The sequence below is a fragment of the Ranitomeya imitator genome, chromosome 2, assembly GCF_032444005.1.
Source record: "Ranitomeya imitator isolate aRanImi1 chromosome 2, aRanImi1.pri, whole genome shotgun sequence".
Taxonomy (NCBI): Eukaryota; Metazoa; Chordata; class Amphibia; order Anura; family Dendrobatidae; genus Ranitomeya; species Ranitomeya imitator.
In genome coordinates, this window is record NC_091283.1 from 567,388,800 (window position 1) to 567,414,964 (window position 26,165).

At 45.1% G+C, this 26,165-nt stretch overlaps 1 protein-coding gene across 5 annotated transcripts in view; it reads right to left on the reverse strand.

Moving 5' to 3' along the window:
• Positions 1-26,165, reverse strand: part of SEPTIN9 (septin 9) — a 417,355-nt gene that overhangs the window by 54,235 nt on the left and 336,955 nt on the right. The window contains exon 1 of one of the 5 annotated variants that reach the window (XM_069752125.1): positions 919-1,038. The exons of the other annotated variants lie outside the window; for them this stretch is intronic. The gene's annotated coding sequence lies outside the window, so the exon portion shown is untranslated. Of the gene's footprint in view, positions 1-918; positions 1,039-26,165 lie in introns of those variants that run through there. 5 annotated transcript variants of the gene reach the window in all.

The following is a 26,165-nucleotide window of genomic DNA, read 5'->3' on the forward strand; positions in this document are numbered from 1 at the left end:
GAAAGCCCCATCGCATACATTAAGGCATTGTATGGCTGCTCGGGGCCACTCATTGACTGACAGTCCTCCCAATGACATTTCTTTTGGGGTGCCCCTTGCCTTGATATTTGACAAGACTCCTGGCGCTGTCATCAGCTCCTCGCACCGCCATGTGCAGGCAGATGCGCAGGTGCTAAGATTCCTTACCCTCAGGCGCTGGTTATGACAAATATACATTTTACAACCCAAAACCAGTTATGGAGAATGCATAGCCGCTTTGCTGATTACCCCGGAGGATTTACACAGGTTTAGGCGGAAACTGGAAAATTCAAAATAAAGAAACGTAATCGTGTATAGATGCATTTAACCCCTGATGCCCTAGGCAGCTGCATTAGGCCCATCATTGGTATGGCTGGCGTGATGCAGCTGCAGACTTATGTTTTCCCCTGTAGCATTGCAGAATCTAATCCTCGCTCCGGAAAGATTCACTAAAGGGTTACAGGTCCACAATATGTCTTATTAAAAGTCATTATCCATAAATGGTGGCGCACAGAGGATCCTGGGCCCTGGTGCCAAAGCTGTGCCACCTAGCAGCCAAGTGCCAGGATGACGTCACCAGGTACAGCTCTATAGGCAGCACTCAGGTATTCCTCCCGTGCCATGATGGCACTGTGCAGCCAGCAGATGACAATGCCCCCAATGATAGAATGGGTTAACATCCATCATTCTGTAGGTTCCCTCCCAAATCCATGGCCTGCAGAGATCGCTCGTCCCCTGCACCAGCACTGGGCTCAGTAAATCCCCCAAGTTGCAGAGCATGGCTTTTAATAGCCGCTCCCCCACCCCCTTGCACATGCATATGGTACGAGCCCTATTCATCAGTGCATGGCAGAATCCGTGACTCCTCCCAGCACACGCTGCAGGGCCGTACCAACTTACCCCAGAGACCCCCGGGCAGCGGCGGCGGCGGCAGCGCAGGATCACCCGGAGCACACACCGAGCACTACTGCGATCTGAAGCTGAGCGCCGGAGACGCGCGGCCACACCCCCTGTCACATGGGTGGCGGGGCGGGGCCTCGGCGCGGAGAGGGTTAACGGGCAGCAGGGTCCTCCGGCCGGATCCCCGGCCGCTGATAGGTGCGCGGTGCGGTCACGTGTCCAGCAGTCCGGGCTGCAGCATGCCCCCTTGCAGGTTGTGCCTTGTGCTGCACTCAGTGTGGGGTCGCCTCTTCTCCGGAGATGTCTCGTCTCTGATTAGTAACTTTCCGACACCTAGTCAGGTGCCCGGCGGGAAGATGGGCACTGTCCACCATAAAGAGCTCACACACTTCTCCCATAGACTCTGTCTCTGCTCTCACTACCTCTGCTTGCTTTACAGAGTGTGTGCACAGCACGTGTTTCTCAGGCACTCCGCTGTCAGGTGCCTGAAAAAGCCGCACTCAGACGGCAGACCACATGCACTTCTGTGGGAAAACCGCCTGCTGTTCACATGGTCAGGCTTCTCAGCGTCTTAGGCTACTTTCACACTAGCGTTAACTGCAATCCGTCACAATGCGTCGTTTTGCAGAAAAAACGCATCCTGCAAAAGTGTTTGCAGGATGCGTTTTTTCTCCATTGACTAACATTACGCGACGCATTGCGACGGATTGCCACACGTCGCAACCGTCGCGCGACGGTTGCGCCGTTTTTCGGCCGACCGTCGGCCGCAAAAAACGTTCCATGTAACATTTTTTGCAGCCGACGGACCGTCTTTTCCGACCGCGCATGCGCGGCCGGAACTCCTCCCCCACCTCCCCGCACCTCACAATGGGGCAGCGGATGCGCTGAAAAGCAGCATCCGCTGCACCCGTTGTGCGGCGGAGGCAACGCTAGCGTCGGTAACCTCGGCCCGACGCACTGCGACGGGCCGGGCCCGACGCTAGTGTGAAAGAAGCCTTATTGCTCCAGGTTTCCATAGGCGCGGAGTGGTTATAGAAGTGAGGTCCGTTTTAGGTGCGTTCTGCTCTGAGGACCCTTGGTACTTGTCAACGGCAAGCCTCAAAAGACCCCCGGGCATTTTGCTGAAAAAAACGCTAGTGGTTTCTTCAATGTTGGAGTTAAAAAAAAGTCCCGAAGACAGCAATAAAAAAGATGCAGGAAAATGCTTTAAAAAAAAACGCAGTCAGTCAAAAATGTCAGAAAAGGCTCGGGAGACAATAAAAATGTAAAAAAAAGACCCTTCAGGAAAAAAAACCGCTACCAGAAATAACACATACCCTAAGTTATCCCCTATCCATAGAATATCCACAGGACGAGGAATAACGCCACACGTTCAGTATTTTACCTCAGTATTTGTAAGCCGAAACCAGGAGAGGAACTATCAGAGGAAAAGTATAATAGAAACATATGCACCACTTCTGTATTTATGGTTACAAATAGTGAGGTAAAATACTGACCAAATACTGAACCTGTGACCATGGCCTTATACTGAAGATCTGGGACAGAATCCTGCTTTAATTTTTTATTTCCAGTGGATCTGGTGATGGACAAATGTAAAGAGATGGACATATTGCCTATGTTCCCCTTGGAAGAATAAGTGATAAGATATAATATTGTGTGCTACCCGACAGTAGGAAGAGTTAGTTAAGTTTGGGACTGTCCCAGAGTGGGAAGGGACAGGGACAATTTCCTGTCAGTACGTCAGATAGGGCCGAGTGTGCGTAGAAAGCAGACCTAAGGTCTGAAGTGAGCAGTGCCGCATGACGCGGGTGTCCATAACGTGAAAAGAGAGAGGATAGAAGTGACCGAAAGGCTGAGTGAGCCATAGGGAGAGGACGCCTAGCAGTACAGCCCCGAGTTCCTAACTCCAAAGGTAACGGGCCAAGAAGGGACAGGGTACGTGAGACGAAGAGAGTGCCCCCCGGTGGGAGTGCCAAGGCGTCAGTGACAGAGAAGATAAGTACCGGAAATATTGGCAATCCCTAGTGGCGAAAGGACACGGAACTGCGGTTTGAGTAAAGAACTTCCATAAACCAGACTGTAGTGCTGAGCTGTGGTGAAGTAGAGAGGAATGGTGAAGCTAGAGAACAAGTGAGTAAAGAGGAATAGAAACTGTGTGCGGAAAATGCTCCGTATTGTGAAGGAAATGTTCATCAAGTTGTGCACCCGCGATCTACTGTATACAATCCCCGCCAAGCTATCGTTTAGTAAAAAGTTTATTTTTACTGGTGGTCTACCTCATTGACCTGTCAAACATCTGGTCCTGGTGGCCAACCAAAGTCATCGGTTACATGTGGCCTGCAAGGTCGAAGTGCCCCCACAGCACAAGTCCACACACCCAGCCAGGACCCCCATCTTCATGTAATGTGCCGGGGTGTAAGAGAGGAGTACTTCGCCCATGGCTACCGCCGCTCATTCCAAACATCAGTTTTTCACATTACAGTTTATGGGGCTGTCCACATGTCCCTGTATTTTTGCAGACTGAGCGGTCCGCACTAAAACACAGAGACATGTCAGATTTTGATCCGAGTCACAGATCAAATTCGCCAATGCAAATCAGTAGGTCTGTGAAAGAAATCAGACAGCACTCAGATGTCATCCGTGTGTCATCATCCATGTTTCATCCGTGTGTCATCAAAGTGCCATCTGTGTGTCATCATCCATGTGTCATCCATGTGTCATCAATGTGCCATCCGTGTGTCATCATCCATGTGTCATCAATGTGCGATCCCTGTGTTATCAATGTGTCATCCGTGTGTCATCATCCATGTGTCATCCGTGTTATCCATGTGTCTTTCATGTGCCATCCGTGTGTCATCATCCATGTGTCATCCGTGTGTCATCAATGTGTCATCCGTGTGTCATCAATGTGCCATCCGTGTGTCATCAATGTGCCATCCGTGTGTCATCAATGTGCGATCCCTGTGTTATCAATGTGCCATCCGTGTGTCATCATCCATGTGTCATCAATGTGCGATCCGTGTGTCATCAATGTGCGATCCCTGTGTTATCAATGTGTCATCCGTGTGTCATCAATGTGCGATCCCTGTGTTATCAATGTGTCATCCGTGTGTCATCAATGTGCGATCCCTGTGTTATCAATGTGTCATCCGTGTGTCATCATCCATGTGTCATCCGTGTGTCATCAATGTGTCATCCGTGTGTCATCAATGTGCCATCCGTGTGTCATCATCCATGTGTCATCCGTGTGTCATCAATGTGCCATCCGTGTGTCATCTTCCATGTGTCATCATCCATGTGTCATCAATGTGCCATTGGTGTGTCATCATCCATGTGTCATACGTGTGTCATCATCCGTGTGTCATCAATGTGCGATCCCTGTGTTATCAATGTGTCATCCGTGTGTCATCATCCATGTGTCATCCGTGTGTTATCCATGTGTCTTTCATGTGCCATCCGTGTGTCATCATCCATGTGTCATCCGTGTGTCATCAATGTGTCATCCGTGTGTCATCAATGTGCCATCCATGTGTCATCATCCATGTGTCATCCGTGTGTCATCAATGTGCCATCCGTGTGTCATCTTCCATGTGTCATCCGTGTGTCATCATCCATGTGTCATCAATGTGCCATTGGTGTGTCATCATTCATGTGTCATACGTGTGTCATCATCCGTGTGTCATCAATGTGCGATCCCTGTGTTATCAATGTGTCATCCGTGTGTCATCATCCATGTGTCATCCGTGTGTTATCCATGTGTCTTTCATGTGCCATCCGTGTGTCATCATCCATGTGTCATCCGTGTGTCATCAATGTGTCATCCGTGTGTCATCAATGTGCCATCCGTGTGTCATCATCCATGTGTCATCCGTGTGTCATCAATGTGCCATCCGTGTGTCATCTTCCATGTGTCATCCGTGTGTCATCATCCATGTGTCATCAATGTGCCATTGGTGTGTCATCATCCATGTGTCATACGTGTGTCATCATCCGTGTGTCATCAATGTGCGATCCCTGTGTTATCAATGTGTCATCCGTGTGTCATCATCCATGTGTCATCCGTGTGTTATCCATGTGTCTTTCATGTGCCATCCGTGTGTCATCAATGTGTCATCCGTGTGTCATCAATGTGCCATCCGTGTGTCATCATCCATGTGTCATCCGTGTGTCATCAATGTGCCATCCGTGTGTCATCTTCCATGTGTCATCCGTGTGTCATCATCCATGTGTCATCAATGTGCCATTGGTGTGTCATCATCCATGTGTCATACGTGTGTCATCATCCGTGTCTCATCAATGTGCGATCCCTGTGTTATCAATGTGTCATCCGTGTGTTATCCATGTGTCTTTCATGTGCCATCCATGTGTCATCATCCATGTGTCATCCGTGTGTCATCAATGTGTCATCCGTGTGTCATCAATGTGCCATCCGTGTGTCATCATCCATGTGTCATCCGTGTGTCATCAATGTGCCATCCGTGTGTCATCAATGTGCGATCCCTGTGTTATCAATGTGCCATCCGTGTGTCATCATCCATGTGCCATCCGTGTGTCATCAATGTGCGATCCCTGTGTTATCAATGTGCCATCCGTGTGTCATCATCCATGTGTCATCCGTGTGTCATCAATGTGCGATCCGTGTGTCATCAATGTGCCATCCATGTGTCATCATCCATGTGTCATCCGTGTGTCATCAATGTGCCATCCATGTGTCATCATCCATGTGTCATCCGTGTGTCATCAATGTGCGATCCCTGTGTTATCAATGCGCCATCCGTGTGTCATCATCCATGTGTCATCCGTGTGTCATCAATGTGCGATCCATGTGTCAATGTGCCATTCATGTGTCATCATCCATGTGTCATCCGTGTGTCATCAATGTGCGATCCCTGTGTTATCAATGCGCCATCCGTGTGTCATCATCCATGTGTCATCCGTGTGTCATCAATGTGCGATCCGTGTGTCAATGTGCCATCCATGTGTCATCATCAATGTGTCATCCGTGTGTCATCAATGTGCCATCCATGTGTCATCATCCATGTGTCATCCGTGTGTCATCAATGTGCCATCCATGTGTTATCCCTGTGTCTTTCATGTGCAATCCGTGTATCATCCATGTGCCATCCGTGTGTTATCAATGTGCCATCCGTGTATCATCATCCATGTGTCATCTGTGTGTCATCAATGTGTCATCCGTGTGTCATCATCCATGTGTCTTTCATGTGCAATCCGTGTATCATCTATGTGCCATCCGTGTGTTATCAATGTGCCATCCGTGTGTCATCCGTGTGTCATCATCCATGTGTCATCAATGTGCCATCCGTGTGTCATCATCCACGTGTCATCCGTGTGTTATCCATCTGTCTTTCATGTGCAATCCGTGTGTCATCGATGTGCCATCTGTTTTCATCATCCATGTGTCATCAATGTGCCATCCGTGTGTCATCATCCATGTGCCATCCATGTGTCATCAATGTGCCATCCGTGTGTCATCATCCATGTGCCATCCGTGTGTCATCATCCATGTGCCATCCGTGTGTCATCAATGTGCCATCCGTGTGTCATCAATGTGCCATCCGTGTGTCATCATCCATGTGCCATCCGTGTGTCATCAATGTGCCATCCGTGTGTCATCAATGTGCCATCCGTGTGTCATCATCCATGTGTCATCCGTGTGTCATCAATGTGCCATCTGTGTGTTATCAATGTGCCATCCGTGTGTCTTTCATGTGTCTTTCATGTGCCATCCGTGTCATCAATGTGTCTTTCATGTGCCATCTGTGTGTCATCCATGTGCCATCCATGTGTTATCAATGTGCCATCCGTGTGTCTTTCATGTGTCATCCATGTGCCGTCTGATTTTCATGATTGATAGTAGGAGCTTGAGAAAATTTCTTGTATGCAAAAAAAAACCACTAACCAAACACTGCTGACTAACACTGATGGAAATCAGACCATTTTTTGCTTACAAGAAAAATCACTCCCGTCTGAATGAGGCCTTAGGCCATATTCCAAAGATGAATATGTGGTGAGTTTCTTATAAAGATTTTCTGTACCTACTACATGAGTTTTTGATGTTGCATATTTTCTTCACCATTTCTGTATGCATTAAGTAAAATAAGTTACTTGCATTTTTTCCAAATATGCAGCGTAAAAAAACTCACCAAAAGCTCATCATGGGGACTATTATTATACACTGGAAGCAAACAATGAAGGCTCCTATTTGATGACAGCAAGCAGAGATCTTGAAAACCATGAAGAATTGATACTCAAGCTATGCTGGAACATGGTATGACTTTTTATTTCATAATGAATGCCTTTTATTTGTAATACACAGTATCTGTCAGTAAAAAATAGGTTGTTTTTTTATGCTGCAAAATCTAGTTCACTCTCCAGGCTATATCAAGCTGTAACTATCACTGCTCCCTGCCAAGAAAGCACCAGAGGATGTCAGTAATAACACGTTGGCTACTTTTTTCAGAAGTTTGGAAATGATGCATCTAATTTCTTAAACTTCTATTTTTTTGGATCCATATCACTCTGCACATTAATGAGTAATCATCCTATTTGGTGGGACCATCCCACAATGTAGATTCAGATTGTAAAAAGTGTGGAGCTTAGTAAAACCATCCCAGTTTTAGGGTTCTCCCTAAAAACACAGGTTAAATAAACAGACAATGCAATTATTGCTAAGGAAATAAGTACAAATAGATTGTTTAACTCAGTAAGAACACCATTCGAATGGTGATTTTGATCCATGCAGTATCTGTAACATAACTCTGAACTTGCCAGAAATGGGAAGTAAAATAGTATAATAGTGTCTATAAAGTGCTGAACCTAGCATATGATAGTCTGTGATGTACTTTATGTACTTACAGAGGAGCGCTCCTGTAATCTCGATGACAAAGCCACTGCTAGTATCATCTGGCAGAGGCTTAAATGCTGGAGAACAAAGTAATCTGGTGATTGAATTCCAACAGCCTGAATCTTATATTTTGCAACATCATCTGTCGAAGGCGAATCTGATGGATCCCATACATATTAGATAGTTAGTTGATCCAACCATAATCAATGGGTTCAGCTGCCTTTAATCTCAGGGGCTTTGGTGTATCATCTGACAGATATTTGTAGATCTCGCGTGATGGCGCCGTTCCAGCGGTGTCGGCTGGTATTCCAGGAGCACACATGAGGAAGTTACGTCACACAAGCCCTGCCGCCAATCAGCACCAGCTTCGCTGCACCCACCTTTGGGATCATCAACAGGAAGCCAGGGCTGTGGTTGCTCTCTCACTTCCTAATGATGTTTGATTTGCCCGAAAGTGGGGGAAATGATGCCAGCGTGACTTAACAACCTCATGTGAGCCTCAGGAACGCAAGTGTTGATATTCCTGGAAAGGTGCTGACATGAAATGCAAGTATAGAGGTTTTTACTTTAAAGGGAACCTGTCACCCCGTTTTTTCAGATTGAGATAAAAATACTGTTAAATAAGGCCTGCGCTGTGCGTTACAATAGTGTATGTAGTGTACCCTGATTCCCCACCTATGCTGCGAAATACATTACCAAAGTCACCGTTTTTGGCTCTCAATCAGGCTGGTCAGGTCAGGTGGGCGTGGTGACATCGCTGTTTCTTCCCCAGCTTTCCGTTGGTGGCGTAGTGGTGTGCGCATGTCCAAGTGCCGAATCCACTGCGCGCAGGTGAAGAAAAAGCGCGCGATCTGCGCTATTACCCTTGTCCTCGGTGGGGGCGGCCATCTTCCTGAGGCCGCGCATGCGCAGATGGAGTGCTCTGCTGCACGGGGCTTCAGGAAAATGGCCGTGGGATGCCGCGCGTGCGCAGATGGAGATCGCGGCGGCCATTTTCCTGAAGCCGAGGGTAATAGCGCAGATCGCGCGCTTTTTCTTCACCTGCGCGCAGTGGATTCGGCACTTGGACATGCGCACACCACTACGCCACCAACGGAAAGCTGGGGAAGAAACAGCGATGTCACCACGCCCACCTGACCTGACCAACCTGATTGAGAGCCAAAAACGGCGACTTTGGTAATGTATTTCGCAGCATAGGTGGGGAATCAGGGTACACTACATACACTATTGTAACGCACAGCGCAGGCCCTATTTAACAGTATTTTTATCTCAATCTGAAAAAACGGGGTGACAGGTTCCCTTTAATGAGGCCAAAAAATGAGTAATAAGAAGGGGTTGTCCTAGTAGTGGAAAAACCCTGTAACTCAGAATTTCCCCTTAGGATATATTAAATGAGTTCTCATTTTAGACATGTATCATCTCACCCTTCATTTTCAGGAACAGAGAGGGTCCCTAACATCCAACCCCACAATCACACATATCCCAGCAAAATTCTATTACATTCTGAAACCCTTTAAATGATCCTAAAATCTGTAGGCTGTAGACCAGTGTTCATTAACATTTCCGACCCATGGACCTTCTATTAAAGAAATGACATCCAAGTACCCCTAAGACTATGATTACCCGCTGTGCACTGGTTAAAACAAGTAAGAAGACTGTGAGTACCTCCTAGAGACGAGATGTGGACCAGCAGGTTGTGAACCAAGGATTTAGAATATTTATCAAGTCTACTTATAGGTTAAAGAAAGTAAATTGAAGGGATGTCTCATCTTGCTTTCAGGAGCACATTGCTCCCCAACTTTACGTCATCCTGCTTGGGGTGGTGCACTCCTGATTGACAGTCCATGCTGGCTGCGCTACGTTAGTGGCAGGTGTGCCAAGATTTCAGAAAATTGTTTGGCCTTCAGATATCTTTGGAGTGCGCGTGATATATATATACACATCTTTTCCCAATATGTGCTGCTTATTGTAACTGCAAGCAGGACATTCCTAACACAATAATCCGTATGTCAGCAAATAGCCTAGAAAAGATCATCTATATCTGTCCAAAATCGCTAACTCTACAACACCATCTATAAGAACTATGTGGCACCCCAGGAGTTGGGATGCCAAAATGGTATTGTCTTCCTCACGGGAGAGGTGATGTCATGCCTGGAAACAAGGAGGGATCCCTTAATTAGGTAACACTGACATACAACACTGTCCTGACTCCAGACCAGAAGGTCCGGTTTCAGGGGAACTTCCCTATAAATTCTGGCCTGGGGGAGGGGTTAGACAGTTTGTTAGGGACCGTGAGAGAAGAGGCAAAGGAGAGGAGCCTGGGGTCTGGAGCTGCGAGTGGGCTCACCCCAGAGGAAAGTGCCAAGAGACCGGACAACCGGGATCCGTGGTGGTGTGGGAATTGCAGACCCAGCCACTGAAACCGGAGGGCAGGATATTGCAAGTCTCCTGTCCCATCTAACACCTGCAGGTTCCACAGCAAATCAGGAGCAAGGGGTTGCCAGAGAGAGAGGACAGTGCCCATGAAAGGTTCAGCTGTCAGCCATACAGGTTGGGAATACAGACACTGAGAGGACTCATACAGTGCTTCAGGCAGCAAGGGTCAGATATACAGAACAGAAGGAAGGCCTACGAACCCACCTGGCTAAGTGGATCCCAGGCTGTTTCCAGGTTGCCCGGACCCCACCATCACCTGTTACCTGTACCCTGGACTGTACCTGAATTCTACCAGTAAAAGGTAAAGGAAACTGCTATCTTTGTGTCCTGCAATTAGTTCCTGCACTCACATTACTACATTAGACTTTATTTCCATTTTCATTAATCCCCTTTTACTGGACGCCCAGGGCCACGGACTTGGTCATCGCCACCGTGACCACCCCTTTAAGAACAGAACCGGCCCGGTACCGTGTACCCCACAGTCCTAGTGGGCGCTCCAACTACGTGCCCTACTGCGCCAGGCACATAGCAGAGGTGGCACTTCCATTAGTTTATATCGTAGCAGAAAATATAAGCGTAAAGGTAACCTGTTACATTGTATACGCAGTCAGATCTGTGGACAGCACGGTATAAAGAAGGAGACGCAGAATGATACATAGGTTTGTTGTAAATGATTCATAATAACTTACTTTACTCAATGAAATCCCTGGTGTTTGTATGCTCATGAGTCCAGTGGGCAGTCTGACAGATGATTGACATTTATCTCCGCATGCACAATCATACAGGTAAGTCTGTCAATCACTGAAAAGGGGCCACCCAGTGGACTCATGTATTTAAATGTCAGGGATTTCAGTCAATAAAATGTAAGTTTTACTAATGCTTTCAACGAAAAAATCAGCTCCTGATTGCGGATCAAATATCATTTTCAACACGAAAGGTTCCCTTTGGATACTCACATCTACATTATGAAGGAAAAAGACAATTCATGGTTTGGCTGTGCTAACCAAGATATAGATCCTTGATCCAATGATATAAATAAGCGTTTTTATTCCACAAAGCGTTTCCACCCAGGATTGGCATCGTTCTCATGTGTAAAAGCCAACTGTACAGTGCACAAAGAAGCGAGAGGGATTTAAATAGCTATATATAAGGACACTTGTGTCATAATCAGTAGCATTTCCAAACCACAAAGGTCACCATTCTCGGAGGGTTCCTCTGGGTTTCAGCAATTAATGTCAACCGTTCTAAGCTAAGTATTAGTCAATTTCTAATGCTCATCTGGTTGAGATTATTTGTGTTTCTGTTGCATTTTTAAGGCCACCACTTTATTTTTCTTTGCATTTAGTGACTGAGAACTAGGTCATGTCGGCAGGCAGTAAACATGACCTACTGAACCACAACTTCCATGGCTTTACTTGTGAGCTTCCTGCTTCCTTCTCAAGGAGTGAGCAAACCAAGGAAACAGAGGCCTGAGATTCTACTGGAAATATGGTCACATGCTGGTTTGTTGCCATATCACGTCTCCTCCCAGTGACAACTACAGCTGCCATGGACTTGTCCATAGGAGGTACAAAATATATACAGAATTACCGTATGTCTACAGTGGGTCAATTGGAGGATCACTGACCATACACCTTAGATAGTTATCAGCTGAACTATCATTAGGCCGTCAGTCATTTCTCACAACACCCCTGTTTTCTCTGTGAGGGTTGCGTGGGTTTCCTCCGGGGTCTCCGTTTTCCTCCCACACTCCAACGACATACTGAAAAGGAATTTAGATTGTGAGCCCCAATGGGGGTCAGTGCCGATAATGTACGGTATGTAAAGCACTGTGGAACTAATGGTGCTGTATAAGTGAGTAAAATAAATGTGTATGGGGCTTGAACACCTGAATAGCTTAAAATATTAAAAGCTAAAAACTCTATCAATTAAGCATTTGTGAACCTGCCATCCCAGATTTCCCTATAGTCCCTAAAGTCAGGTTACTATATTGTGGAATATTACCATTTTGAACATGTCTTTGTGGAAATTAGCAGTATTGGTGGAAGCCAGAAAATGATCATTTATCACTGCTGTGATTCCAGTAATCTGGGATCGAGCACTGAACAGTCACTGCTGTAATCAGCGTTTGGGACGTAATCACCCACTGATGAATGACTAACATCTTGCTCAGCACATTTACTCTGTCAATCAAGGAATAGTAGGCATGATTATAGTTGAGACACTGATTACGTAGTTATCTCCTCCCAACACATTTCATCCTAGAAGGATAATGGGAGACTCTTGAATGATACCAGTGATGGTGGAGCACTCCTGCCTTGGCTGCTATATCCCCTGAAGAGTCCTTCTAGGATGAAATGCGTTGGGAGGTGGCCCTCTCTTGGATTGGCACATTGCACTCTATTCATGGCATGATTATTTGCCCTTATGGGATCTTGTTTACTGCTCGATAGGAGGTTCTTTCTGTAATATTGGAGATTCCATTGTCCACGAATCTTGTTCCAAATTCTTTTATACGGATCTCCTTTGGGTATTTTGAGACATTGACGGGTAAATGCATCAGCTGTACTGATGGGTCTACAAGGTCCCCATGTCTAATCATGTTGTTTTCTGTATTGCATTGCCAGTTGTACTGGTGATCATAATCAGTCCCCAGTCTTTCATGCATACATATTTGCTGCTTTTCTGGGGGTTCTGATTTCTATGTGTATTGTCACGACATTGTAATGGTAATATTAAATGTTAAGATTTAAGTACTTACATAGGAAATTTGTAATGACCGGTTATGTTTAACTTAAGAATGTTCACCCTTGTGAACTCAAAGTACTAAGTACAGCCACACAAAAAGAGCAGTAAACCCATTTGTGAGGAAAAAAAGGGCCAGTTATAGTCAGAGGCATCATATTTTGGGCTGTAAATGTAACTCATACACAAGCAAGACAAATAAAAGATTCCATTTTATTACACACAATCTGCAAATTTCTCTTTACTATCACAGATATTCAGTTGCGTAGAATAAAACATGGATGATTTTGTATGAGAAATATTACACAGATTGGTGGTTAGGATTTCCTCTAAAAGGTTTGCACTGGGGACTGGTCTTCCTGTCCCAGAGGGGGTCTCACTCCAAGGCGGAGTGTGACATGATCCTGGTCATTGCTCTCTGGCTGAGATTTCAGGAGGCTGTTATGTATTACTGCAGGACAGATGGCTGCCAGATGTGCCTTTATGTGCTTAGTTCCCAGAATAAGGGTCTTCTACGACTGTGCTGCATAAGCTACCCTCCTCACTTTGTACCAAATTGTGTTCATATAATGCATTTTTACTCTCTGTCAGCATAGTAGAGAATAGTGATAGAGTGATCCAAATTTTCCCTCGATCCATTATTATTTGTGGATATATATGCCCTTACTGGTAAATTATCTGACCTCATGTATGCTTATTGTAAAATTGATATCTTGGTACTGTGCTAGCCCAAAAATGGAGAACGACTCTCAATTTAGATTTTCTAAGTCAGCTTATAGGTTTATGGCAGATTGTTGCAATTTTGCAGGAAAAATGAATGGATTAGAGATGAGCAGATTGCTTTGTGCAACCAGGTCAGTATTCTGTGGCTGTAGATAAGGAGCTGCCAGAATTTCCTTACCCTCCAGGATCCTAGGCTGGGTTTATGATTTGCCAGACCGGTGCATCGTCATCTGCGCACATGAATCAAATGCCGTACCCGGGAACCAAAATCTCATGCGGCTCCTGTCCACGTCCTGAGATCACTAAACCCCTTGTCCATGGTTGACGTGAACCAATCTGCTCATCTCTACTCAGGGTCGTACTGGCTCACCGGAGAACCGGAGGATTCTCTGGTGGGCCCAGGCACGGACACCTGCTGGCATATTGGTAGGCAGCTGCCTAGAGCCCCCACTGCTCCAGGGGCCCCAGCCAGTGGCGTATCGCTAATAGTAGCACATTCAGCTGCTATGGGGCCCCTGAATTAAGGGTGACCCGCCCGGCGTCAGCGGAGCAGCAGCTGGAGACAGGAGCCTGTCCCCGCTGCTAAAGAGAAATTAATATTCACGCTTCCCCACGCCCCCATGGACATGGAGAGGAGTGAATACCATTTCACTTTAATAGCGGGCACATGTAAAGCCGGTGCTGCTGAATCGGGGCACCGGAGGTGGGCCCCTAAATGGCGGCGAACCTTGATTGCGATCCCTGTAGCTTGGGACCGGAGCGGAGCTGCAGAGATCCAATGCCGTCCTCCTTCCTGCCTCCCCAGCACTTCCTGTCTGACACAGCGCGGCTGGATGAAGTCATCATTCAGAGCGGCTGTTTCAGAGAGGAAGCTGCCGGGAGGTGCTGCGGCTGCAGAGAACGTGAGGTGAGTGTGGTGCTGTGTGTGTCTGCCTGCCTGCGTGTGTGTATGTGGTGCTGTGCTTTGTGTGTTTGTGAGAGAGTGGTGCTGTGTGTGTGTTTTGGAGATTGGCAATGATGTGGGTGATGAAGAGAGCAGTGATGGGGTGGTGGGGGTGAAGGCAATATTGGTGGTGGAAAGGACAATGGGGTGGTGGTGGAGAAAGCAATGATGGAGGTGGTGGGGGAGGAGGCAACTATGATGGTGGTGGGGGAGGCAATAATGATGGTGGTGGGGGGAGGCAATGATGGAGGTGTTGGAATGGGTAATGATGGGGGTGGTGGGGGAGAAAGCAATGATGGTTGTGGTGTAAAGGACAATGATGGCAATGGTGGAAAGGACAATGGTGGTGGGGAAGGAGGCAATGATGGAGGTTTGATGAAGACAATGATGGGGGTGGATGGGGAGAGGGGGAAAACAATGATGGAGGTGGGCTGCATTATACCCTTCGAGGGGGGCTGCAATATACCCTATGAGGGGGCTGCATCATACCCTATGAGGGGGCTACTTTATATTCTGTGTGGGGGCTGCATTATTCTCTCAGGCGGCTACATCATGCTATATGAGGGGAGCTGCATTATGCCCTATGAGGGGGCTACAGTATATTCTGTGGGGGGCTGCCTTATGAGGGGGTTGCATTATACTCTGAGGGGGCTACATTATACTCTGTGGAGGGGCTGCATTATACTATATGAGGGGGGTGCATTATGCCATATGAGGGTGCTACATTATACTCTATGGGTGGCTGCATTATACCTTATGAGGGGGTTGCATTATATTTTGTGGGGTGCTGTATTATACCCTATGAGGGGGGCTGCATTATATTCTATGAGGGGGGCCTGCATTATATTCCATGAGGGAGACTACATTATATTCTATTAGGGGGCTACTTTATATTCTATGAGGGGGTTACCCCAACCCCTGCTACATAATTAAGACGTGTACTACCGTATATTATACCCTGATATTGGCACGTTATACCACACAATTGGTGGTCTTGTATTTATTTCTATGTATCTACATAGTGGGCCCCAAGAATGATTTTCTCTGGTGGGTCCAAGGTGCTCCAGTCCAACTCTGTCTCTACTAGACATATCCCTTTGACCAAAGTGGCAATGATTTTCGGGCAATAAAGAATGAGGTCCTATTTTTTAATATCTGACATCCTTTTTTGAGGATCCAACTTCAATGGATGGATAAGATACTGTGCATTCTGACGGAAGTAGAAAGTACTGTATTTGGGTATTTGAGAACTTATGGGAAGTAGGCTAGACAGGAGTAAGGAGTGACAGTGCTGTTCATGAATTAAAATATACTAATTCTCATCTTTTTGTAAAATGGTTGTAAAACGATGGATAACGTGGTACCGATTTTCTACAAGGGTAAGGAGTGGATCTGTGTAGATATAATTTGGTATATTTGATATCAATGATGTGCAAAAAAAATTAATAGAAGATGACTTACGAAATATATATAACAGAGAACAATACAATAACTGACAACCAGCCTGGATTTATGAAAGACAAGTTGTGTCTAACTAACATGCTGGGTTTTAATGAAGAGGTATTTGCAAATCTGGATATTTGTCATATAGCTGATCTGATATTTAGTATCTGGTCTTTTGAACGGCATTTGATACTGTACGACACAACAAAACCTAAGATAGAAATAAAATGAGCAAATACCCTGCTGTAACAACCAGGAACATGCAGAGGGGTGAATGCAGCATCATGTCCAGGGAAAGGCAATTAAACTCAATATTTAATAGTTTATGTTGAAAAAATTGAAGAATTTGAAAAAAGAGTGGAAGAAGGAATTCTGGGACATCCACTTTTTTGCGTTTCAAACATCTACATTCTTAATCATAGTGTAGGGGATCAAACTATGATTAAGAACTTAGGTGTTCGGAAAGCGTAAAAGTGGATTTTTGGGAATTCCCTCTTCTTTTTTTTAAATTCTTCCAATTTTTTTAAGATGAACTAATAACTGTTGATTTTAATTACCTTTCTCTAGACGTGCTGCTGGATACACCCTCTCTGCATGTTCCTGGTTGTTGCCAACACATTCATGTGTATTTGTACACAACATGCATCGACTTCAATGGTGACCTGGATTTTTCCCCTTTATCCCTGCTGTAAGTAAATAAAATGTAATAGTACATTTAAATAGCATAGAATACTTGGTAAATACTATTTTTGAGCAAAAAAAGCGCAAAAGCTATCTCTCCGCGTCAAGGTGTATCCAAATTTGAAAAGTCCTATACAGTCTTTATACCATTAGTACAATTGCACAGTTGCACAGAGGTCCATTAGATAAAGGGACACAGTTCCACTCTAAAGCAGGAAGCAACTTTATGATGACATATTGGACTACAAAAGGCCCATATGATGTTCTTTGACAGGGGAAATCTTTGGTCTGTGTTTGCCTCTGGGAAAACTAGAATTGGTTCAAAGGTGATCAACTAGATTATTATTATTTTGTTAGATTTATTTTATTCTATTGGGTCTGTGTATTTGTGTTCAGATACAAGTGCGGTGAGGATTTATGGAGTTAGCTCTGGGACTAGTCCTGCTCCATACCGTACAGAATCTGGATGTGTTACACACAGGCTTCAGGGGCAGAGACATGTACAAGCTCCAATCATTGCTGTTTTGCCAAGAGCAGAGTGGAACCTCAATGGGTTATAACATTGTACCCCCATACTAAAAATATAACATGGAATGGTTTGTGAAAGAATTTGTACACCCCAATTCCTTATTTCAGAAACAGTGTAAACGATCGTGCTTTTTAGAGATGACATCTTTTGCGCATAGGATGCCCTGAATTCTGTATAGAAAGGATTGAAATTCACACTCCATAGCGATTTGGTCAGAATCAGTGTTTTGGGTGATCATAGGAGAAGATGGCAGGTTATATAATAACCTATATCATAAAAATATGGATAGGAATAGTCTGCTTCCCTATTTTGGTAAATACCCAATGACGGTCCTGAGACGCCAATTTCAATGAGTCGGCCATATAGTGGCTAATCCTGACAGGCTAGAGACAAGGCTGAATGAAACGGAATACAAATTTAGCAAGCAAGGTTACCCACAGAAGCTATTATCTGAAGAAAAGAAATACTGTGGTTAAACAAGATAAACCTCGTAATAACCAGAGCAAAGATATTCCATTTATCAATAAATATCACCATTGGATGTACAGAATACCATCCATCATCAGATGTCATTGCAATGTCCTGTCTAGGCCCTGTCCACATATAAAAAATTCTTAGACCCCTTTGTTCGTGAGTTTTAAACGGAATCCGTCACCTCACCAGGGTTTTGCTACCCCATCTGAGAGTAGTATTACGTAGGGGTTTACCCTGACTACAGAGCGTTTACCCTGACTACAGATCTACCAGCTCTCTAAATGCTGAGCTCTCTATATCCTCGCCAACACAGCTGATTGGCAGCTTTCTGTGTTCACTGTGCATAAGCAGAGAGCTGCCAATCAGTGGGGGGGGAGGGGGGAGCTATTCAGAGCTCATGAATATGAAGGACAACATGACACAAGGTCAAAGGGGTTGTTTGGCCTTAGCCTACAAGTCTCTATGTGGCTACAGACTTATGAATGCTCACATCACGTACACTGCGTGCTGTGAGCATTCTCCAACTCCAGGAACGGGTGGTCATGTGTCCACAAGTTATTGTTTGCACCTTTCCGACTACATTCCGACTAGACATGTCCTGCCCCACTCAATAAACATGCACTGAGCAAGGCCACACATGTCTAGTTGGCATGTGATCGCAGACATGTGTCCCCCATTTCTGGTGCCAGAGATTCCTCACAGTGCACGCAATGTATGGATTCACAAGTCTGCAGATATAGTGACTGCAGACTTGTAGCCTAAGGACAGCTCCTTGAATTATTCCTCTAGTGATAATCTTCTGTATCAAAACACGGCCCAGTAAGTGACACAGCGCTGGAATCAGGGTCTCTGTCTTTACATGTTACCCTTGGATTAGGTGGCAAAAACTTGGTGAACTGATTTTCTTTCAGAGATCGGTTAATATAAGAGACAAGCTTGTGTGGGATGAAATTGGGGGCGATAAACCTCCACAGAGTTTCTCTCCACACCAATAATGGACACATATTTTTGCCTGGGGGAAGCCGTCCAAGTGCACTTTTACTATAATTTGTATATATTGTTTCTATCCTAAACTTGTCATGACTGGCAGATCAAATCTCGACCACAAAGGTATTATTTTTCTCGTGCAGCTATACAGCCATAATATTACTTCTATGTGTAAAAAGATGTTAACATGTTCTGTTTAAACCAAAAATAGCAAGTTGCAAATATTACATGACTATATTGTATTTTTAGAATGTATTATTTGTTTTGCTGTTTTGAATTTTTGATTTGTCTTCTATTACCCAGAGCAACACTGCTTTACTATTTTGTGGTAGCAGGGCTTCAAGAACTGCCCATCCTACTCTCCTGGTTCATGACTTATATGCCACAATTCAGGTCATGTACATGATGATTTGTGGCGACATGAAGTAGCAACATCAGATTGCCACATTTTAGGTCATGATAGTGAATGCAGTAGCAGCAACCCCCAAGTTACGCTGACTATGACACAATAGCTGTCAGTCACCCAACCCTTCAATATTGGGTGACCAGGCATACCACATATGGCTAGCAGTGATCATATCATTTTCTAGTTGTTGTTTTTTTTTTTAGCGGTCTAGCCTAGAGGCTTTGGCATCACAGGTATTATTTAGGGTCTGAGAGGTCAGTATGGTTGCCTACAGTGCAGAAATTCCAGGACAGTCTAGAAAAATAGATACTTTTTTTGACCTGTCCATAAAAATTGTTTAAGGTGTGCATGATTTTTTTGAGGCTGAAGAAACTTACGCAATTTATTTTGACTGTAATTATCATCAGTTTACAGTGACTGCAGATAATGTCTTCATATCAGAATTATGGCTGTAATCGTGGATCACTTATAATCATAACGATTTATTATGGTTTTCCAATGCGTCTGTAAAAAATATTGTCTTTCCGTGCTTTTTTGATAAGTTGCCCAGAAAAAATTAAAATTAAATTTGACAACCCTGGTGATCAGATATGTGATATTTCACCAGGATAACATTAGGATCTGATTTTCTGAACCCTGAGAAAGCTTTGGCCCACAGCGCCCACTGCCCCTCTTAGCTGCTCAACCCTGCTCCTCCAAAACCAGCTTCTCCACCATGACAGAAGATCAGCTCTCCACCCTCCTGTCAAGATCACTCCTCACCACCTGCACGTTTGACCCGCTCCCGTCCCACCTCATCCCTAACCTTTCCACTGTCTTCATCCCAACCCTAACGCACCTCTTCAACCTCTCACTCACAACAGGTGTCTTCCCCTCATCCTTCAAGCATGCCAAGATCACACCCATCATCAAAAAGCCCTCCCTCGACCCATCCTCTGTGTCTAGCTATCGCCCGATATCTCTTCCAAATTGCTGGAGCAACACGTCCATCTTGAACTGTCCTCCCACCTCTCTTCCTGCTCCCTCTTTGATCGGTTACAATCTGGCTTCCGTTCCCAACACTCAACTGAAACTGCCCTAACTAAAGTCACCAATGACCTACTAACTGCCAGGAGCAAGCGACACTACTCTGTCCTCCTTCTCCTGGACCTGTCTTCTGCCTTTGACACTGTGGACCACTCCCTTCTGCTACAAATCCGCTCATCTCTTGGCATCACAGACTTGGCCCTTTCCTGGATCTCGTCATATCTGACAGACTGACATTCAGTGTCTCCCTCCCCCACACCACCTCCTCACTTCGCCCCTTGTCAGTCGGTGTTCCTCAAGGCTCTGTTCTAGGACCCCTACTCTTCTCCATCTACACTTTCAGCCTGGGACAGCTCATAGAATCCCACGGTATGCAGTACCATCTCTATGCTGATGACACGCAGATCTACCTATCCGGACCTAACCTCACCTCCTTACATACCAAAATCCCGCACTGTCTGTCTGCTATCTCGGCCTTCTTTTCTGCTCGCTTTCTACAACTGAACATGGACAAAACAGAATTCATCATCTTTCCCCATCTCACTCTACCCCTCCAACAGACCTATCCATCAATGTCAATGGCTGCTCACTTACCCCAGTCCCACACGCCCAGTGCCTCGGGGTGATGCTCGACTCTGCCCTCTCTTTCAAGCCACATATCCAAGCCCTTGCCTCCTCCTGCCATCTCAAACTCAAAAATATTTCCCGGATCCGTGCTTTCCTTGACCGCAACACCGCAAAAACGCTAGTGCATGCCCTTATCTCCCGCCTCGACTACTGCAACCTCCTACTCTCTGGACTCCCCTCTAGCACTCTGGCACCACTCCAATCCATCCTACACTCTGCTGCCCGACTAATCTACCTGTCTCCCCGCTATTCCCCAGCCTCTCCCCTATGTCAAGCCCTTCACTGGCTTCCTATCGCCCAGAGACTCCAGTTCAAAACCCTCACAATGACATACAAAGCCATCCACAACCTGTCTCCTCCATACATCTGTGACATGGTCTCCCGATACCTACCTACACGCAACCTCCGATCCTCCCAAGACCTCCTTCTCTACTCCCTTCTCATCTCTTCTTCCCACAACCGCATCCAAGACTTCTCCCGTGCTTCCCCCATACTCTGGAACTCTCTACCCCAACACATCAGACTCTCGCCTACCATAGAAACCTTCAAAAAGAACCCGAAGACTCACCGCTTCTGACAAGCCTACAGCCTGCAGTGATCCTGAACTTACTGAACCGCCGCACAACCTGCCCTACCCTCGCCTAGTGTTTCATCACCCATCCCCTGCAGACTGTGAGCCCTCGCGGGCAGGGTCCTCCCTCCTTATGTACCCGTGTGTCTTGTTATCTGCTCAAGTTAATGTATTTGTCTATATTTGCCTCGTATTCCCATGTAAAGCGCCATGGAATAAATGGCGCTATAAAAATGTATAATATTAATAATAACCCATTGATATCATTTTAGATCAGCTCACTCCTGCAGAGTATGGCAATGCTCCCTACAACCAGTGGGAAGTACTAAATATTGAAATATTTCTATGAGAAAATATTCCCAGCGACAAATATTAGTTTGTGCTAGATGCTGAGATCAAAGACTGGGAAGTGCTGGGAGGATGGGGTCAGAACAAGCTGTTCATTGTAGCTCAGCGGCTGGTACCACTCTGCCAACTGAACAGAGCAGCCTTGAGCAACAACAGCCCCCACTAGAGGTTGTAAATGGAAGTCTAAGTGTCACATATATGTCCAGCTGTGCCTGACACTGTGTAGGAATGAGAATTATTTCTCTGGGTGAGTGGATGGAGGTGGGAGGAGAGTACAAGAATGAGTTTTCAATGCATTCTTCAAAGTCCTGGTAAATTCTTAGCCCAAAGTATTTTCCACTTTTTTTTTTTTTTTTTTCCTATACTATGTTGTGCATAAATATGTGATTCTTCAGAATTTGTTTTAGTCTTTGCCTGATGAAGAGACCTGAGTATTCTCGAAAGATTGCAATTTGTTACCATCTTTTCAGTTAGCCATTAAAAGGTATCAACCACTGAGGACTCTCAATTCTAAATATTTTTCTAGCCCAAAGTATGTGATGCCAATATATAACCAGACTCTTATAGCAAGAGTGATTCTGTCTTTATTCAGAGTACAGAGTGGAATTGGCATATAAATAGATATTTCTTGTGGCCATTACCAGTTAAGGCCCATTTAAAGGGAAACTGTCATCAGGTTTTTGCTCCCTCATCTGAGAGCAGCGTGATATAGGGGCAGAGACCCTGATTCCAGCAATGCATAACTTACTAAGCTGCTTGCTGCAGTTTTGATTAAATCACTGTTTTCTCTACTGCAGATCTATCAATTCTCTGAATGCTGAGCTCTATATAACCCCGCCCACATCATTGGCAGCTTTATATGTACACTGTGCATAGGCAGAAAGATGCCAGTTAATGATGAGTGAACGTGCTCAGATAAGGTATTATCCCAGCATGCTCGGGTGCTAACCGAGTGTCTTTGGCATGCTCGAATAATATGTTCGAGTCCCCGCGGCTGCATGTCTCACAGCTGTTCAATGACCTTACATCTCCGTACACTTTGACATAATTAAAGGGGCCTTTAGATGAATGTCATTTTAACTGTTATAATATAGGCATACATTATGGCTAGAAATCAGCCTGCTGGAAAGGACCCGTACTCAAAGCATTTATCACTGTTGTGATTGGTACATTGATCATAGCTATACCAGTCACTGTGCTTTATAGGAGGCTTATTCAAGATCTCAGAATTAATTTTTGCTTTAATTTTTCCATAACTATGTATACTGAGCTCAGGCAAGGGTGCATGTGTACTTCAATAGAGAAAGGAGAATGCGCAGTTGTCAACCCCTCTGTCAGCAACTTATCTCTTGTGCTATGAAAAGATTGGGCATAACGCAGTTCAACATGCACAATCCTTATTGCCCAGTCTCAGATAAAAAGTCTACGGTAACTCTATTTGACTGTAGAGTGACAAATCGTAACTGTGCGATGCCAACATTACCCTGTGTGGGTGCTCTGACTTTCACAGACTTTGGGAATGTTACGTAGATTAAATTGTAAATCAGTTGTATAAAAAAGCAACTTATCTAATGTCTATGGCCAGTCCAAGGGTGGAGATGGCAAGATCCTGGTCAGCAGAAACTGTTATTTTTTTCAAGGCACTACTGTACTACAATAAGAGTCCTCCAGAAGGCACCAGAGTAAGACAATTTCCTTGCTCTGTTCACATACACAACATTCAGCTCTGTTAATTAACCTTCAATGAAGACATAAACATAGAATAAAATACATGTCACTTAGGGTAGGTGCACACAATCCAAAGTTGCTGCGGGTTGAACGCTGCGTACTTATGCAGCATCCAGATGTTACAGCATAGTGGATGGGATTTCAAGAAATCCCATGCCCATTATACGTCCATAGTCGCCTGCAGATCACCCGTGGAGACTGACATGTGGTGCTTCTTTCCAGACCGCAGCAGGTCTGTTTCTCTTGTGGAGACACTAGTCTCTGCAAGAGAAATTACACCCATAGAATGTATTGGACACCGTGAATCCTCACGGTTCAGTGATCACATGCGGCTTTACCTGTGTTCAATAGGCAGCAGTGCTTTGGATGCAGTGAACATGCTCTGCGCCCAAAGCGCTGTTAGTTCTGGATCGTGGGCACCCGGCCTAAGTCTGATATCCTAATCCTGATTGTCCCTTTAAACAGTGACAATACACTACATCAGCAGCGATAAACCTAATAGTATGAAACTGTCCACGTATACACAGTACAATCAATACACAGAGCTCCTTCATAAAGCCTAACATTCTGCAGCATCATCTGATCATCACACAGAGGATTCATATGACCCACATTCGGACTTGGACAAAAAGCCAATTGTTAAAAAGATTAAATGCAGCATTAGCACTGACAAACATATGTAGAAGTGGTGATGGTAATAGTCATCTCAGCAGGATCTATATAAGTATTAGTCTCATGAATTATTCTGTTAAATGTATGATGTGTGTTTCTTGGTATCAGTATAAACTGAACAGCTGGAAGTAGTTCTTTACTCATATATAGTTTGAGTTTCTGGAAGGAAAAACTCAGGGAAGAACAATTGATGCAACCTTTGCAACTGCACAAGGACCCAATAGGTAAGGGGGCCACTTTTACCACCAAAGCAAGCAGCTTCTGCCACAGACACATAAATGGTGCATTACAATGTACTATTGGACTGCAAAGGGCCCATATACCGATCTTCCACAGGACTACTGCAGTCTCAGAATTATTCACCTCCTTCATGACAAGTGTTTTTAGTACTTAGTAGAGCATTTTTGGCTGTTATGACCTGCCGCAAATGTGATGCAGAGTCAGACTGAAGCTTCTCACAGCGATCGTGAGGAATCTCATCCCATTTGCTGTGGTCAATGGCCTCCAGTTCAATAATATTTTAGGCTTGTGTGCCGCCTCTTCCTTGTTCAAAGCATTCTATAACGACCACAAAAGATTTTCTTTGTGGTTCAAGTCAGGGACCTATGATGGACAACCCAGAATATTTCAAGATTTCTTCTGAAGCCAAGGCTTGGTGACTTTAGGTATGCTGAGAGTCATTATCCTGTTGGAAGTCTAATAACGCCCAAGCTTCAGCTTTTTCACAAAAGACCTGATGTTTTTCCCCTTATATATCCTGATACTTGTTTGAATCCATCTTGGACTCCATATGCTGCAGGTGTTCAATTAGTTCTAGAGCATCGCTGAGCCACCACCATACATTACTGTAGGCAGGGCATTCTTTTCAGTGTATGCTTTATTCTTCCTCCTCCAGACATACCGTTTATCCATGGGCGCAAAGAGTTCCAGTTTTGTTTCATCCCTCCACAGAACAGAATCACCAAACTTCTGTGATTTCTTTATATAGGTTTAAGGATTTTGGAGCCAACCTTAGAGAGTCAATAAAGGTGTATGCCTTGGAGTTTATGTATGGTCATTCAGCATTTAGTCTGCTACCGTATGTAATGTGCAAACTGAAACCTGGTGCAGGTCTTTTGCAATCACTCGAGGGTTTATCACCACCTGCCTCCTCAGGAATCTGGTGGCAGTCAATGAGAGCTTTCTCTTTCTGTCTTGTCCAGCTAGTTTAAGCGCTGTGCCTTTAACTTTGAACATATGAACTCTGCTTATATCTGTAATCTGTATCACCAGGACCAGTCATTGCCTTTGCTATCTTTTTTTGTATTCTTCTACTTGTTTGTATAAGGCAATGATCTCTACCCTTAACAGGATTGTCCGCTCTAGGTGACTGAAGACTTATGAATCCTTACATCACATGCTGTGAGTTTTCTCTGGGTGCTGGTGCCAGGAGTGTGCGGTAACGTGACCGCAAGTATGTGATATGCCTACTCCCAGCCACTTTCCAGCTAGATGGGTAACTTTTTGGTCTAATTGTAATTTTTAGATGAAAAACATTGTCTCATATTAGTCAACTAGACTGTGGCCCGATTCTAACGCATCGGGTATTCTAGAATATGCATGTCCCCGTAGTATATGGACAATGATGATTCCAGAATTCGCGGCAGACTGTGCCCGTCGCGGATTGGTCGAGGCAACCTTTATAACATCATCGTCGCCATGGCAACCATTATGACATCTACATCGATACTGTGCCCGTCGCTGAATCAGAAATGTGGGATTTCTACGTCCTTTATGACATCATCGTCGCTGTGCCCGTTGCTGATTGGTCGAGGCCTGGCGGCCTCGACCAATCAGAGACGCGGGATGTCTACGTCCTTTATGACATCATCGTCGTGGGATTTCCAGGACAGACAAACAGACAGACAGACAGACGGAAAAACCCTTAGACAATTATATTAGTCAATGTGTACAACTGCAAAGTGCTGAAAAAAAATACTGCTCATTGCCTAGTTTACCAGCCACCATCACGAGTGGCTAGTTAGTCAAGGAGCCCATTCTTCT